This window comes from Pempheris klunzingeri, chromosome 4, assembly GCF_042242105.1.
Source record: "Pempheris klunzingeri isolate RE-2024b chromosome 4, fPemKlu1.hap1, whole genome shotgun sequence".
Taxonomy (NCBI): Eukaryota; Metazoa; Chordata; class Actinopteri; order Acropomatiformes; family Pempheridae; genus Pempheris; species Pempheris klunzingeri.
Genome location: NC_092015.1, coordinates 1,299,035 through 1,313,215, shown reverse-complemented (window position 1 = coordinate 1,313,215; position 14,181 = coordinate 1,299,035). Strand labels below are relative to the sequence as shown.

The following is a 14,181-nucleotide window of genomic DNA, read 5'->3' as shown; positions in this document are numbered from 1 at the left end:
TAGCATAGCGTTACGCCATTTTCTACCAACATAGATTAGCATTAATCAATATATACACATACTGTCATTTCAGACTAACTGAAGATGAATCATAGCGAGAAAATACCACAATGTCGATGCCAATCATATTTATGTCGATAGGAAATGACTGAACGTTATGCAGCGATGATAGCAAACGGCTAACGTTACTCATTCAAAGTGTTTATGATGAATAATAAATAAAATGCTGTACGGATGTTTATCTGGTTGATGGTCCACCACATGGAGTGTTATGTCACAATATAGAAACTGACTACTCAGTGTTAAATTATCAGTAAAAATCATTAGACATCGTTAAATAAGCGAGTTAAGCTAGTTAGCTCAGGCGAGGAAGCAACTACATGGAAAAGTTCAGCCGACTGTTACTTCTGCTCTCCAAAATCAGATGGATATCACGAAATCTGTTTTTATATATATATATATATATATATATGTATATGTGTGTATATATATATATATACACACAACGGGAGGAAAAGACTTGTAGAGGACAAAAGTCTGATTCCTCAGCTGCATATATCTGATATAATTTAAATAGTTAGATTTCTTATTCAGGAAAAATGCGACATTTCACGCCAATATCAGCACATCATCAGGTACAGGAGCATTCGTTAACAGTCAGTTACAAGTGATCAAATGAAAATACAATAAAAAAATGTCATGATGTTCACAGCAGTGACGTATTTAAGTGGCAAAAAAGCATTTATACAAAGAAAGACATTTAGAATAGGACCTCTGTGCATGTGGGAGCAGATTATTATTTCAGCATGAAGGGATTCATTTAAACTGGAGGCCACCTAAATGTCAACTCTGGTGGGACTCAAACCCACAACCTTTGAATCCCTTCCCCTGAGCTCAGCTAGAAGGCCAACGCGCCACAGAGCCGCTGTGAGGTCCCCACAGCAGGGGTGAAATAGATTCTGGCCTGTCTGAGGTTTGGTCATCATTAAAACCAGGGACTGTAAACTCAAGTAGATCACCTCAGCTGTCAAAATAGGTCCATTACAAGTGTGTGACAGCATCATGGAAAGGATCCCTACAGAGAGAGACCTGGAAGATCCTTTTGGTTTAACCACAAACAGCCGTTATATCGCTCTCTGCACACACACCAGACTACATTCACTAAAACAGGGATTTTACACAGGAGTTGGAGGTCTAATTCTGTTTTGATTGGTTAGTTTGTTTGCGTCACTGTGTGACTTTGGTGTTTTAAAGGGTTAGTTCAGATCCAATACAACATTTGTGTAACATAAAATAATGCAAAATAAACTAACCAATCGAAGCAGTGGTAGCCCAGCAACTCCGGTGTTCTGCAAGGTTAAATTAGTGTTTTTGTCAATGGAGTCTGGTGGCTTTGAACCAAACGAAATAACTACTGAAAAAATTGGTATTAACATTTGAAACAAGCAACTGTGACCATAAAAGACCATCATCCCTTATGAGTTCCACTGGTTCCTTTAGTCAGTAGTTATTGTTCATAAAGCTCGACTCTGGTGGGACTCGAACCCACAACCTTTGAATCACTTCTCGTGTGTTTCTCTAGAAGTCCAATGCGCTGTCCATTGCGCCACAGAGCCTCTCCTGCTCCACTGATCATGTTCTGTCTTTTTACATTTGTATATTTTTTATGCGTAATGATGCATATTTATTACATGTGTCCGTGCATTCATGTGTGTGTTGTTTATGTTGTTTACTGAGCTGTTCTGAGGTCGGAAACACTGCGGTATACAGCTGTCGCCTTCGCCACACACACACACACACACACACACACACACACACACACACACACACACACACACACTACCGTACGTCACAGTAGAGCCTCTGTCCGACCTCAGACTAAGTTAAATTGTCGGGCTAATTATTATAAACGACAAACACTGGTCGCCGAGGAAACGATGCTCCCCATAATGACCCTGCATGGGCTCGATATTAAAGCTGCCTCCAAATACTTAAGATGGTTGGGGTGCGTTTGATTTCTGTTTGTCTGTGCAATCAATGGCTCCTTGTGTTTGCAGAAAGCTGCAGAACAGGAACATGTCACGTTGAGGGTGCACTGAATTAGCAACCCTATAGTTTGGAGGTTCCCTTTTCCCTTTAAATGGTCCTGAATTTGCCCTTAAGCTTGACTCAGGTGGGACGCAAACCCACAACCTTTGAAAAAATTCTATTGCATTCAATTAGAGGTCCAATACTCGAACCAATGCTCCACAGAGCCCAATGTATGCTGCTCTTCTCAAGTGTAGGAGTTTGTGCTGACAGAGGAAACTCCCATTAACACACCAGACTCCATTGACAAAAACTGTGATTTTACACCAGAGTTGCTGGTCTATTCCTGTCTCCATCACTTAGTTTGTTTGTGATAATGACTCACTTTGGTGATTTAAAGGGTTAGTTCAGACACAACACAATATTTGAGTAACACACAATAACACAAAAAACTAACCAATCAAGGCAGCAGTAGACCAGCAGCTATCCTGTTCTGTGAGAATGTAAAATTACTATTTTTGTCAAGGGAGTCTGGTGGCGTTGAACTGAACAATATAATTACTAAAAAATACAACATTCCAACATTTAGGAGGTTTTCTGGTCCTTAATTACTGTCTGTAAAGTCTGACTCTGGTGGGACTTGAACCCACAACCTTTGAATCACTCCTCACAATGCTTTTACCTAGAAGTCCAACTCACTGTCCATTGCGCCACAGAGCTACAAACATAAACGACAGGGATGAAAGACAGAAAAAAAAGATGAAGAAAATCCATTCTGATGAAGTTTAAGGCAACTTTGTTTGGACTGAAGAAGAAGGAGGTGTGAAAGAGGAAGAGGAGGAAGCTTCAGCGTCTCCAAACAAACCGAGTCCATGTTGAAAATCCTGCTCCATGTTTATCATTCTACAAACTTTCTGTGCTGCTGTCTACAGTTTTTTTTTGCTGTGCCTCCACAAATCAGACAAGTGAGCAGATTGCAAAGGATTATGGGATACTGCCTGGAAAATTTCTTTTATTTTGCGTCACAACCTGTGAAATGATTCGTTTCATCATCAGAATTTGATCCATTCGTTCTGACAACATTTGGAAAGTCATTTTATCCCCATTCAAGTTAGCGGAGGGCTAACAGGAAGTTAGCAAAGATGCTCTAGTCCGCCATGCTCCATGGGCCGAACGAAGCCTCCAACGCTGTGCCCAGGTACGCCTACGCTCTCAACGACATTTGGACAGCTCGCTATGACATCATCAGTAGGGTAGGAAATGTTCAAACCAGTTTCACATAGCACATTAGCATTTTGATGCTAGTAGAGCTAACACTAGCGTCCCTCGTGCAGGTCTGGTAGGACTTTACTGGATAAAACCGTAACAGAGCTCCGTCTCTCCAACTGTCTGCTTGTTAGTTTGCCGTATTAATCCGGTGAAATCCTCCTCTGACGCTAAAGACACTCGTGGCTTCATTTTTAGCCTAAACAAACATTAATATCATGCTAATCAAATAAGCGTCAGACGCACCCAAAAACACAAGCCTGTTGCAGCAAATGTGCATCACAATGGCGTCACTTTAGGTCTTGACCCTGAACATGACCTCAACAGTCAGCACTTTGCTCAAGGACGCTTCAAACCACACACACACGTGTAAATTCTATTTTTTTGAGGACGCAGCCGCTTAACCCAACCGTAACCATAACAACTGAATGCCTAAACCCTCACCTAAACTTAATTCTGACTTTAAAACCAAGTCTTACCTCACAAACAGCCCTTTGAAGATGTGAGGACTGGCAAAAATGTCCTCACTTAACAAAATGTCCTCACGTCATTGGTACAATATCAAGTCCTCACTATGTGCCAAATACAAGAACACACACACACACACACACACACACTGCATTCATAAGAAGTCAGGTTGACCTTCTTTAGACTGATGTGTGTGTGTTTGTTATTAATGAGATCAATGCTACGAAGGACTCAGCCTGCCAACACACACACACACACACACACACACACACACACCAGCTGTTTTATGAATCCATTAGTGTTTTTCTAAGGCAGTAATCGAAGGGCCTTACCGGCTGACACGCAGAGATGCAATTCCCAACGATTCAGCCTTCACACACACACGATATGAGGCCAAGACACACACACACACCTCAGTTAAGTGGTGTGTGATTAGTCACTGCATGTCTGGGCACCAGCCGATGGGAAAAGCTTCCCCCCTCGGTGTGTGTGTGAAGCCGTTAAGCCTCTGCTCTGACAGCTCTCAGTTGTCCCAGATTTCAGGCAGGACCTGAATGCACCACTGGAGGATCTAAAACCTCTCCTAAAGCTCGTAAACAGCGAGCTAGCGCCACCAAACTGCTAACACAGACTGAGCAGAATAAACGTGAATAGAGAATAAACACAAATGTGACTCAGCAGTTTTAATGGTTCAGGTGTTCGCTGCCAACTGAAGAACGCAGCGCAAGCTAACGTTAGCTTATATACGCACAGTGACCTGGCTTTTGTTTCTCAGACAAGTTAAACTGAGTTAAACTGAACTGGTTCATGTGTAAGAGATGATGTACAGACGGCCAAAACGCCTCCGATCACCACGATGCCGCTTGGTGTTCGTTATTATGCTCATTACACAGCTTCATACTAAAGAAATCAACAATTTGAAACAAAATACTGACTGATTTTATCGATTAAAATATTATTTTATTGCTTCCTTAGCAGCGTCTGTTTCACAGAACGACAGAATCAAGTATTCAACAAATAAAAGTGTGATACACGTGAATAAAGAAGGAACGCTAATGTGAGTCGGACAGTTATTAGCGGCTTCGGGTGTTAATGTGGCGCAAGCTAACGTTAGCTCACAGCTAACGTTAGCAGTTTTTGTTTCTCCAGAGCAGAGGGATGCTGATTTGTGTAAAGAAAGTGAACAACACGGTCGTGAAATGTGGTTATTATGTAGGAAAACATACAACGAGCCGGTCATTATTGTAAAATTGTACAATTTAACATTAAATTCTGACTTAAAAATGATTTTATTGGTTTAAAAATGACTTTATTGATTGATTGACTCTATAAAGCTGCGTAATAAATGAACCAATCAGATTTCTTGATTTGAGCTCTTCGTCCTATAATGATTTTATTGTATGTGATTCTGCAGAGTAACTAAAGTGATCAGACAAACGTAGAGCAGCAGAAATAAGTATAATGTAGTGCTGTTCCTTGTAATTGTGCTTCAGTACAGTACTTGAGGCCGGCTTGGCTCTGCACACGGACATGTTGACAAGAAGAAAAATGTGTTTTTGTTTTAACTGTACAGGCTTGTTGCAGATGGGACTGTGTTATAATCACTTCCTCATTCTGTCTGTCTCCTTCCAGCCGACACTCAGCATTTTTTGTGCGTGTGGTGAGTTTGTTTGTAAAAGAAGTTTAAGACATGAGGCAGACAGAGAAAGTGACAAAGAGCAAACGGGACCGGAGGGATCAGATCCTCCCCGACTCTCCCTCTGCATTCAGAAACAGCAGCGTCGGCCGAGGTGATGATTGTTCACCAAAACTGGACAGGCACATGGAATAAAGATATTCGTGTGCAAAAGATGTATCTGTGCACATAAGTACGGACAGGTTAAACAAATGTTGTGCTGGATTCAAACAAACAAAAATCACCAAACAGCCATTATATCGCTTTCAAACACACCAGACTCCATTGACAAAAATAGTAATTTTACAAAGGAGTTGCTGGTCTGCCGCTGCCTCAATTAGTTAGTTTGTTCGTGTTACTGTGTGACTTTGGTGTTTTAAAGGGTAAATACGGATTCAACCAACATCTGTGTGACACACAATAACTCAAACTAACTAACCAACCGAGGCGACGATAGACCAGCAACGCCTGTGTAAAATCCCTGTTTTAGTGAATGTAGTCTGGTGTGTGTGCTGTTTGTGGTTAAACCAAAAGGATCTTCCAGGTCTCTCTCTGTAGGGATCCTTTCCATGATGCTGTCACACACTTAGAATAACACTCTGAGCCTGTCCTAAACCTTTAGTTTTAGCACTGAGCGGCCCCCTGCTAGCTAGCTAGCGAGCTAACTCTGCTACGTCCCCGTGCTATCGTCCCTGATGTTCTCTGAGCTGCTGTGTTGGATCACAGACTCCTGGTCCTCTGATGAAGGATCACAGACTCCTGGTCCCCTGATGAAGGATCAGACCCTCTACCTGCTGCTGGGACCACATCCTGGTACCAAACACACTCAGAGCAGCTTTAGCGCCGCCGGCTAGCTGGACGCCACAACACGTCTGGGTGAGTCGACTGTCTGATGACGAATTCTTTTAACACAAACTGAGACTTTACTGACTTTAAAATCATCTTTAAACTGACAAACATCATGAGTGTGATTCAGGGAACAATTCAAACAAGAACAAAACTTTATTTATCTGTCGCCGTTGACGACCAAACAGATTTTTGTCGCCTCTCTATAGACTAATGACAGAAAAAGACTTTGCCAACCATCTTTTCATATATATAAATCTATATAAATCTATACAGCACCAACCTGCAGAAGAAAAGTAGTCTGATTGATTTACAGGATGTTAATCAGTGTGAATTCACTCCTCCTGAATAAGGTTTGGAAGCACAAAATATTGTTTCAGACAGTTTTTACTTTTAGTTCAGTTCAATAAGATGCTTTTTTCTTCCCAGCTTTGGTTTTTAGTTTAGTTTAGTTTAGTTTAGTTAGTTTAGTTTAGTTAGTGTGGTGCTGATGTGTCCAATATTAACATTAGACATTATGCTTGAAATGTAAAACTCACTTAAATCTCAATGAGACTTTTCTGCAGCTAAATGAAGGGTTTTATGTAAATGTTTAATAACCCACCTTCAGTGTGTTTCTGGTGCAGATTTAAACTGGGTTGAAGTCCTACCAGCGCCCCCTACAGGCTGCAATGCTCACTGCAGCCTGACTGCACACTCACTGACACCTAGAGGGTCCATCCTCTGGGGAGCAGGACTGAGGTCAGACCATTTAATGAGCCGTAAAAACTGAGGACAGGTTTCATCGTCTGTTAATAAACCATCAGAGTCACACAGAGATGGTGATGATGATATGGTGAGTGTGTGTGTGTGTGTGTGTGTGTGTGTGTGTTCTCTTGCGCAAAAATGTAAAACACGCACTTATTTTGCGCACAACCACCCAAACTTGCACATGAGGTTTGGGCCATTTACTGTGAAATGTTTTTCTCCTTTTGTGTCTCCACCAAACTCCATTTGTATTTCGCTCTGTTTTTATTTCGCTTATTCATGTTTCTTTAAACTCTCTTATTTTGAAAAAGGAGCTCTGGACGCCTAATGTCACATCTGCTGCAGCCGGTTTTCTGTTCTCGGGCTGTTTGTAGGAGGACAAAGCTGAAGCAGCATCAAACAGACACACAGCAGTGAGGGAGGACGTTCCGCTAAAAGTGAGAGAAACGTGAACGTACCTCTGTGGGGAGCGGAGACATGTAGGTCCAGCGGCCGGTGCAGACCCCGCTGATGAGATCCTCTCTGGCCGGAGCTCCTGCTGGGAGACCGGCCGCTCCGGACGCATTGGATCAAACACACTCAACAACTTTCTCTCTCTCTCTCTCTCTCTCTCTCTCTCTCTCACTCACACACATACACGCACACACACACACACACACACACAGAGTATTTCCAACAACTGTTCTCCCGTCGGTCCGCTGACCGACTTGGCGAGTTGAGTTTTTACGCACAAAAAGCAGAAAAATAGGAATCCAACATCTGTCCGGAGAGATCCTCCTGTAGTTTCTGCATCCGGTCAAAGGTTTTTAAAAAAGATAGGAGGTGAAGAAGAGGGAGAGGAGGAAGAGGAGTGACAGTCTGAGGTGTTCAGAGAGTCAATCTCCCGGTGAAAGATGGGATTCGGTGGTTTGGAGATGAGCTCCGGGCGGCGGAGAGTCGACTCGACCCCGTCTGGGAGGGAGGGAGGGATGGAGGGGGAGAGAGGGGGAGGTCCAAAAACCACCAGAGAGAGAGAGAGAGAGAGAGAGAGAGAGAGAGAGAGAGAGAGGCTTCTGACAACCATCCAGCTGTTTACAAGAGAACAAAACACTTTCTAAGAAACAGTTTCACTCTGGTTTTATGATCCTGGAGGTGAAGTTACTGCAGGAACAGCTTTTATTTAAAGGGTAGTTCTGGTGTTTTTAAACCTGGGTCCCTTCTGTTCATATCCATAGGTGTGTGAGTGACTGGTAGGTAGTAAAAGTGTTGGAACTGGTCCAGTAGATCACCTCAGCCAGCAGACACCAAACGGGCTGCAATGGCTGCAACGTGATCCTTTGGGACAACTGCACCTGATCACAGTAGGTCCACTAAAAGAGCTTGTTTGATCCACTGACAGGCTCAGAGTGTTATTCTAAGTGTGTGACAGCATCATGGAAAGGATCCCTACAGAGAGAGACCTGGAAGATCCTTTTGGTTTAACCACAAACAGCACACACACCAGACTACATTCACTAAAACAGGGATTTTAGAGAACAGGACACAGGAGCTGCTGCTTTGATTGGTTAGTTTTTTTATGTTGTTGTGTGTTAAATGAATATTGTGTTGGATCTGAAATAACCATTTAAAACACCAAAGTCACACAATAACACAAACAAACTAACTGAGGTAGACCAGCAGCTCCTGTGTCCTGTGAGCTAAAATCCCTGTTTTAGTGAATGTAGTCTGGTGTGTGTGCAGAGAGCGATATAACGGCTGCTTGTTGTTAAACCAAAAGGATCTTCCAGGTCCATCTTTACTCACCGCATTAAAATAAAACTATAATTACCACCTGGAGGTTAAGCTTTAGTTTACATCCATGCCATGACTGGTGTTTTCACTCTGTTCAAAGACACCAGACTCCATTGACAAAACCACTAATTTTACCTCCCAGAACACAGGAGCTGCTGCTCTGCTGCTGCCTCCATCAGACAGTCTGACTTCAGATTAGATCCAAACTCATCCTTTAAAACAGCAAAGTCACACAAAGTCCCGTGTTGAGCCTCCTGACGATAAAAAGATCTTTAGAGTTCTGATTCATAACTTTAGTGTTTTCTAATAAAACATTCTTCACCTGTAGTTTCAACCTAAATCCATTTGAAGTGATTCACATATTTACACACACACACACACTGAGCAAAGAACATTCTTGACCACATCTGTTCGCAGCTAGTTTACCAGTTTTATACTGGACAAACACAAGCTGAGGTAAACACACACTCACACACACACACACACACACACACACACACACACACACACACACACACACACACACACACACACACACACACACACACACACACAGGGTAAACAGTGCTGGTCAGCTGGCACCGGTCCTGACAGCGTTATTCCAAACTCAGACATTCCTCACTTTCCTCCTGACAATTAGCCTCCGAACTCTGTGTGTGTGTGTGTGTGTGTGTATGTGTGTGTGCGTGTGTGTGTGTGTGTAGTCTGGACTGTTGTCAGAACTCAAACATCAACATCAACTCCTGAATTCTTTCTGTCACCAGTGTAAATGTACATTTCCCACTGGTGCTGCTGGTTTGGTGGCTGTGGTCATCGGGGGGTCGTGGGGGGGGGGTTCTATATATTGATAAACATCGATTCAACAACAGCAAATACATTTTGAAGGCCTCCTCTGTTAACATAGTGAGGACAACTTTTAGTTACGTAGAAAACACTAAAGTTATGAATCAGAACTCTAGAGATGAAGTCAGACTGTCTGATGGAGGCAGCAGCAGAGCAGCAGCTCCTGTGTTCTGGGAGGTAAAATTAGTGGTTTTGTCAATGGAGTCTGGTGTCTTTGAACAGAGTGAAAACACCAGTCTTGGCATGGATGTAAACTAAAGCTTAACCTCCAGGTGGTAATTATAGTTTTATTTTAATGCGGTGAGAAAAGATGGACCTGGAAGATCCTTTTGGTTTAACAACAAGCAGCCGTTATATCGCTCTCTGCACACACACCAGACTACATTCACTAAAACAGGGATTTTAGAGAACAGGAGTTGCTGGTCTACTGCTGCCTCCATTGGTTAGTTAGTTGTGTTATTGTGTGACTTTGGTGTTTTAAATGGTTATTTCAGATACAACACAATATTCATGTAACACACAACAACACAAACAAACTAACCAATCAAGGCAACAGTAGACCAGCAGCTCCTGTGTTCTGTGAGCTAAAATCCCTGTTTTAGTGAATGGAGTCTGGTGTGTGTGCAGAGAGATATATAACGGCTGTTTGGAATGGGAAAAAAAATGTAAAGGAAAAATTGCTGACATATGCTGACTGTGCAAACTGATAGAAGAAGCACCAACTGTATGTAACTACTGTTTCTCCCTGCACAGAGTCAAGGCTGACTGACGTAAGGCGCCTTACTATTGTGATAGTTCTTCTCTTGCATTTATCAGTTGTGTCTGTACCAACTGTGCATAACTACACAAACTGATCTCTGCCTAAACTGTACTCACTAGATAAGATGTTTTGTGTACGTCATGATGATAAACCCCTCTGTGTGTCTGCTCTTCTTGCACAAGAATAAAACACAATTTAGTGTCTCTCCCTCTTGGAGTTAAACCAAAAGGATCTTCCAGTTCAGTCGACCAATCAGCAGCCAGAATGAGCTGCAGGGAGCTCCTTCTTTTTTTGTTCTTGTCCTAAATGAATTAACTTGACTACTGAGTTATTAAGAGATGTCTTCTGTGTTCAACTTTAGTTTTTGCAAAGGATAATTCCACTACTCCGTTATCTTGCTCAATTCAAGGCGTCACCAGACTCCATTCACAAAAACAGTCATTTTACCTCACAGGACACAGGAGCTGCTGGTCTGCTGCTGCCTCAATTAGTTTGCTTGTTTATGTTATAGTGTTTTACACAGATAAGATGTTGGATCTGTACTAAACCTTCTAAACACCAAAGTCACTCAATAACATAAACACACTGACTGATGGAGGCAGTGATAGACCAGCAGCTCCTGTGTCCTGTGAGCTAAAATCCCTGTTTTAGTGAATGTAGTCTGGTGTGTGTGCAGAGAGCGATATGGGGATCGTAGAGCTCTGGACAGCCAATCAGAGCTGAGATTCCCCTCGAGGATACGTTCACTGAAGCCGTCTCTGTAGGAAACCAGACAGACAGTGATCAATAATATCTGTGCTCACAAGAGATCATTAAGAAACGTTCTCAGCACTTTTTAAAGGACCAGTTAGCTCATTTCTAACAGAGGGGATGGAGGTGAACTGGTTGTGTCTCACCTGTGTGACCAGAGCAGGGTACCTGTCAGGAGTCACTGAGTCCGTCCGGTCCTGCTGAGTCCACAGAGAACCGTCGTCTCCGGGTTCCTCGTCTCGGCTGCTTCCTGGATCAGCTGACAGCATGAAGTCACCAGAGCTCGCACTGATATTCCATCTCTAATAACCGACCACATTTCCACTGCTAATGACACAGCGGCGGCCATCTTGGCTCTGCTTGCCGTCTCATTACAGGCTATCTGAGAAACAGAGGGCGGCGTGGCGGCATGGCGGCCAAACCTCCAGACCTGTGTGTGTGTGTGTGTGTGTGTGTGTGTGAGAGTGAGAGTGAGAGTGTGTGTTTTTAAGTGTGCAAAAGAAGAACAAACACATCAGGCAGGAAGCCAAAGGTCAGAGGTCATCAGCTGGAGGAAAATGTGTGTTTTTGTGTGTTAAAAATGTGTGTGTGTGTGTGTGAGAGTGTGTGTGTGTGTGTGTGTGTCAGTGTGTGTGTGTCAGTGTGTGTGTGTGAGTGTGTGTGTGTGTGTGTGTGTGTGTGTGTGTGTGTGTGTGTGTGTGTGTGTGTTTTAAAGCAGGAAGAGGACACGGTGTTAAAGGCTGCAGGTGGCCTTTAAAAGACCCAGCAAATAGCTTGTGTCGCACCATGTGGTCTGGACGAATACTGGACTCTGATTGGCTGCTGGACTTCTCCTGGGTAGTTCTGGTTAAGCTGCTCTGTTGGCGGGAGTAACCATAGCAACAGTCAGAGCCTCCGTTCACAGTTTGCCGTGACGCCGGAGCCATCTCCAGCAGCGGGCGTCCTCCTTCAGGTCCTCGTCCTGGAGACACACACGCTGCAGGAAGTAGACCGATCCCCTCTGACCCCTGAACACTGAGACTGGATCACATGATCACATGATCGCTCTCTGATCGCGTCTCTGAACGCTCTAATGATCGCCGCTCACGTTAGCCAGCCTTTGATTGGGAGCTTTTGTCGGCCATCTTGAAAAACTGTTCAGCTCACCTGTCTCTCTGCAGCAGCTCACCTGTCTCTCTGTAGCAGCTCACCTGTCGCTCTTCTCTCTGTAGCTCACCTGTCTCTCTGCAGCTCACCTGTCTCTCTGTAGCAGCTCACCTGTCGCTCTTCTCTCTGTAGCTCACCTGTCTCTCTGCAGCTCACCTGTCTCTCTGTAGCAGCTCACCTGTCGCTCTTCTCTCTGTAGCTCACCTGTCTCTCTGCAGCTCACCTGTCTCTCTGTAGCAGCTCACCTGTCGCTCTTCTCTCTGTAGCTCACCTGTCTCTCTGTAGTTCACCTGTCTCTCTGCAGTAGCTCACCTGTCTCTCTGTAGTTCACCTGTCTCTCTGCAGTAGCTCACCTGTCTCTCTGCAGCTCACCTGTCTCTCTGCAGCTCACCTGTCTCTCTCTGCAGACGCTGGATTGTTTCTGTCTCACACTCACAGACTTTGTTCATTAAATCACAGTTTTATCGTTTTATGGTCTTTAATTGGTCTTAATTATTGATTATTGATTATTGATTATTGAGTGTTCTGTTCATATATTTGAAGAAGTGTCTTTTCATTATTTCCAGGTTTCAGTAGTTTGGAGAGAGAAAGAGAGAAAGAACACAAATATAAAAGGCTCTCCGTCGTCCTCCATCTTGTCTCTCTGTTTGAACAGCAGGGAGGGCGTCCACCCCCGACCCCCCGACCTTCAGTCCGACGTGTCCGAGACGAGGAAGACGACAGGAAGTGACCCCGACCGGCGCGGCTGAGAAACACGACGCTTTCAGCTTCCTTTAGGAGTCAAAACAACCGTGTGTGGTGTGGCAGCACGGCGTCAGGCTCTTTAAAGTACGGAAACATACCAGGTTCATTTGACCAAATATCTGCAGGGACGATACCACAAGTCCTTAAAACCATCTAGACTGCTTAGTGTTTTAATATATTCTAATTAATAAATATGTGTTTGTGCAATGGGAAGAGGTCAAGATGAGAATGAAGTTGTTTTGAGGTGTTTACTATAGAAAATAAATGAGAAGCAGACATGATGATGATGATGATGAAAAGCTCTCTTGACCATCACCAGACTCCATTGACAAAACAAGCCATTTTACCTGGTAGGACAGAGGAGCTGCTGGTCCACTGCTGCCTTGATCAATTAGTTTGTTTGTGTCATTCTGTGTTACACAAATACTGTGTTGGATCTGAACGACACTTTAAAGCACCAAAGTCACACAAAAACTCAAACAAACTATCTGGTTGAGACAGCAGGAGACCAGCAACTCCCATGTAAAATCCCTGTTTTTGTGAATGGAGTCTGGTGTATGTGCAGAGATCTGTAACGACTGTTTGTGGTTAAACCAAAAGGATCTAACTGATCTATCGCTGTAGGGATCCTTCCCACGATTTGTTTGTTTACCTCGAGAATAATAGCGTGAGGCCCTGTGAAGCCTTGAAATGCCTTGAAACAAGCTATGTGAGGCTCTGTGGCGCAATGGACAGCGCATTGGACTTCTAGTTAAGCACAAGAGAAGTGATTCAAAGGTTGTGGGTTCGAGTCCCACCAGAGTCGAGCTTTATGGACAATAAGTGAACTCCTGAATGTTGGAGTGAAATGTAAGAAGTGATGGTAAATCAATCAGACACATAGATGGAAAATGTACTGACTTCTCACTTCATTTAAAATCTCTGTAAGGATTTTCCTAATGAGTTTATGGTCTCAGTCGCTAGTTTTAAAGGGTCACTGCTGTATTTTTAGAAGTTATATCAATTGGTTCCAGACCACCAGACTCCATTCACAAAAACAGTAATTTTACCTCGCAGAACATAGGAGTTGCTGGACTACCGCTGCTCTGATTGGTTAGTTCTTAGCGTTATTATGTCTCACACAAATATCATATTGGAT

At 43.5% G+C, this 14,181-nt stretch overlaps 2 non-coding genes across 2 annotated transcripts; one reads left to right on the top strand and one right to left on the bottom strand.

Moving 5' to 3' along the window:
- Positions 1-1,524: 1,524 nt before the first annotated feature.
- Positions 1,525-1,616, bottom strand: trnar-ucu (transfer RNA arginine (anticodon UCU)). Its single transcript is given in 2 exon segments — positions 1,525-1,560; positions 1,580-1,616. It is a non-coding gene; the product is annotated as a tRNA-Arg (tRNA).
- A 12,140-nt stretch (positions 1,617-13,756) lies between these two features.
- On the top strand, positions 13,757-13,848 carry trnar-ucu (transfer RNA arginine (anticodon UCU)). The gene is given in 2 exon segments: positions 13,757-13,793; positions 13,813-13,848. It is a non-coding gene; the product is annotated as a tRNA-Arg (tRNA).
- The last annotated feature ends 333 nt before the right edge of the window (positions 13,849-14,181 follow it).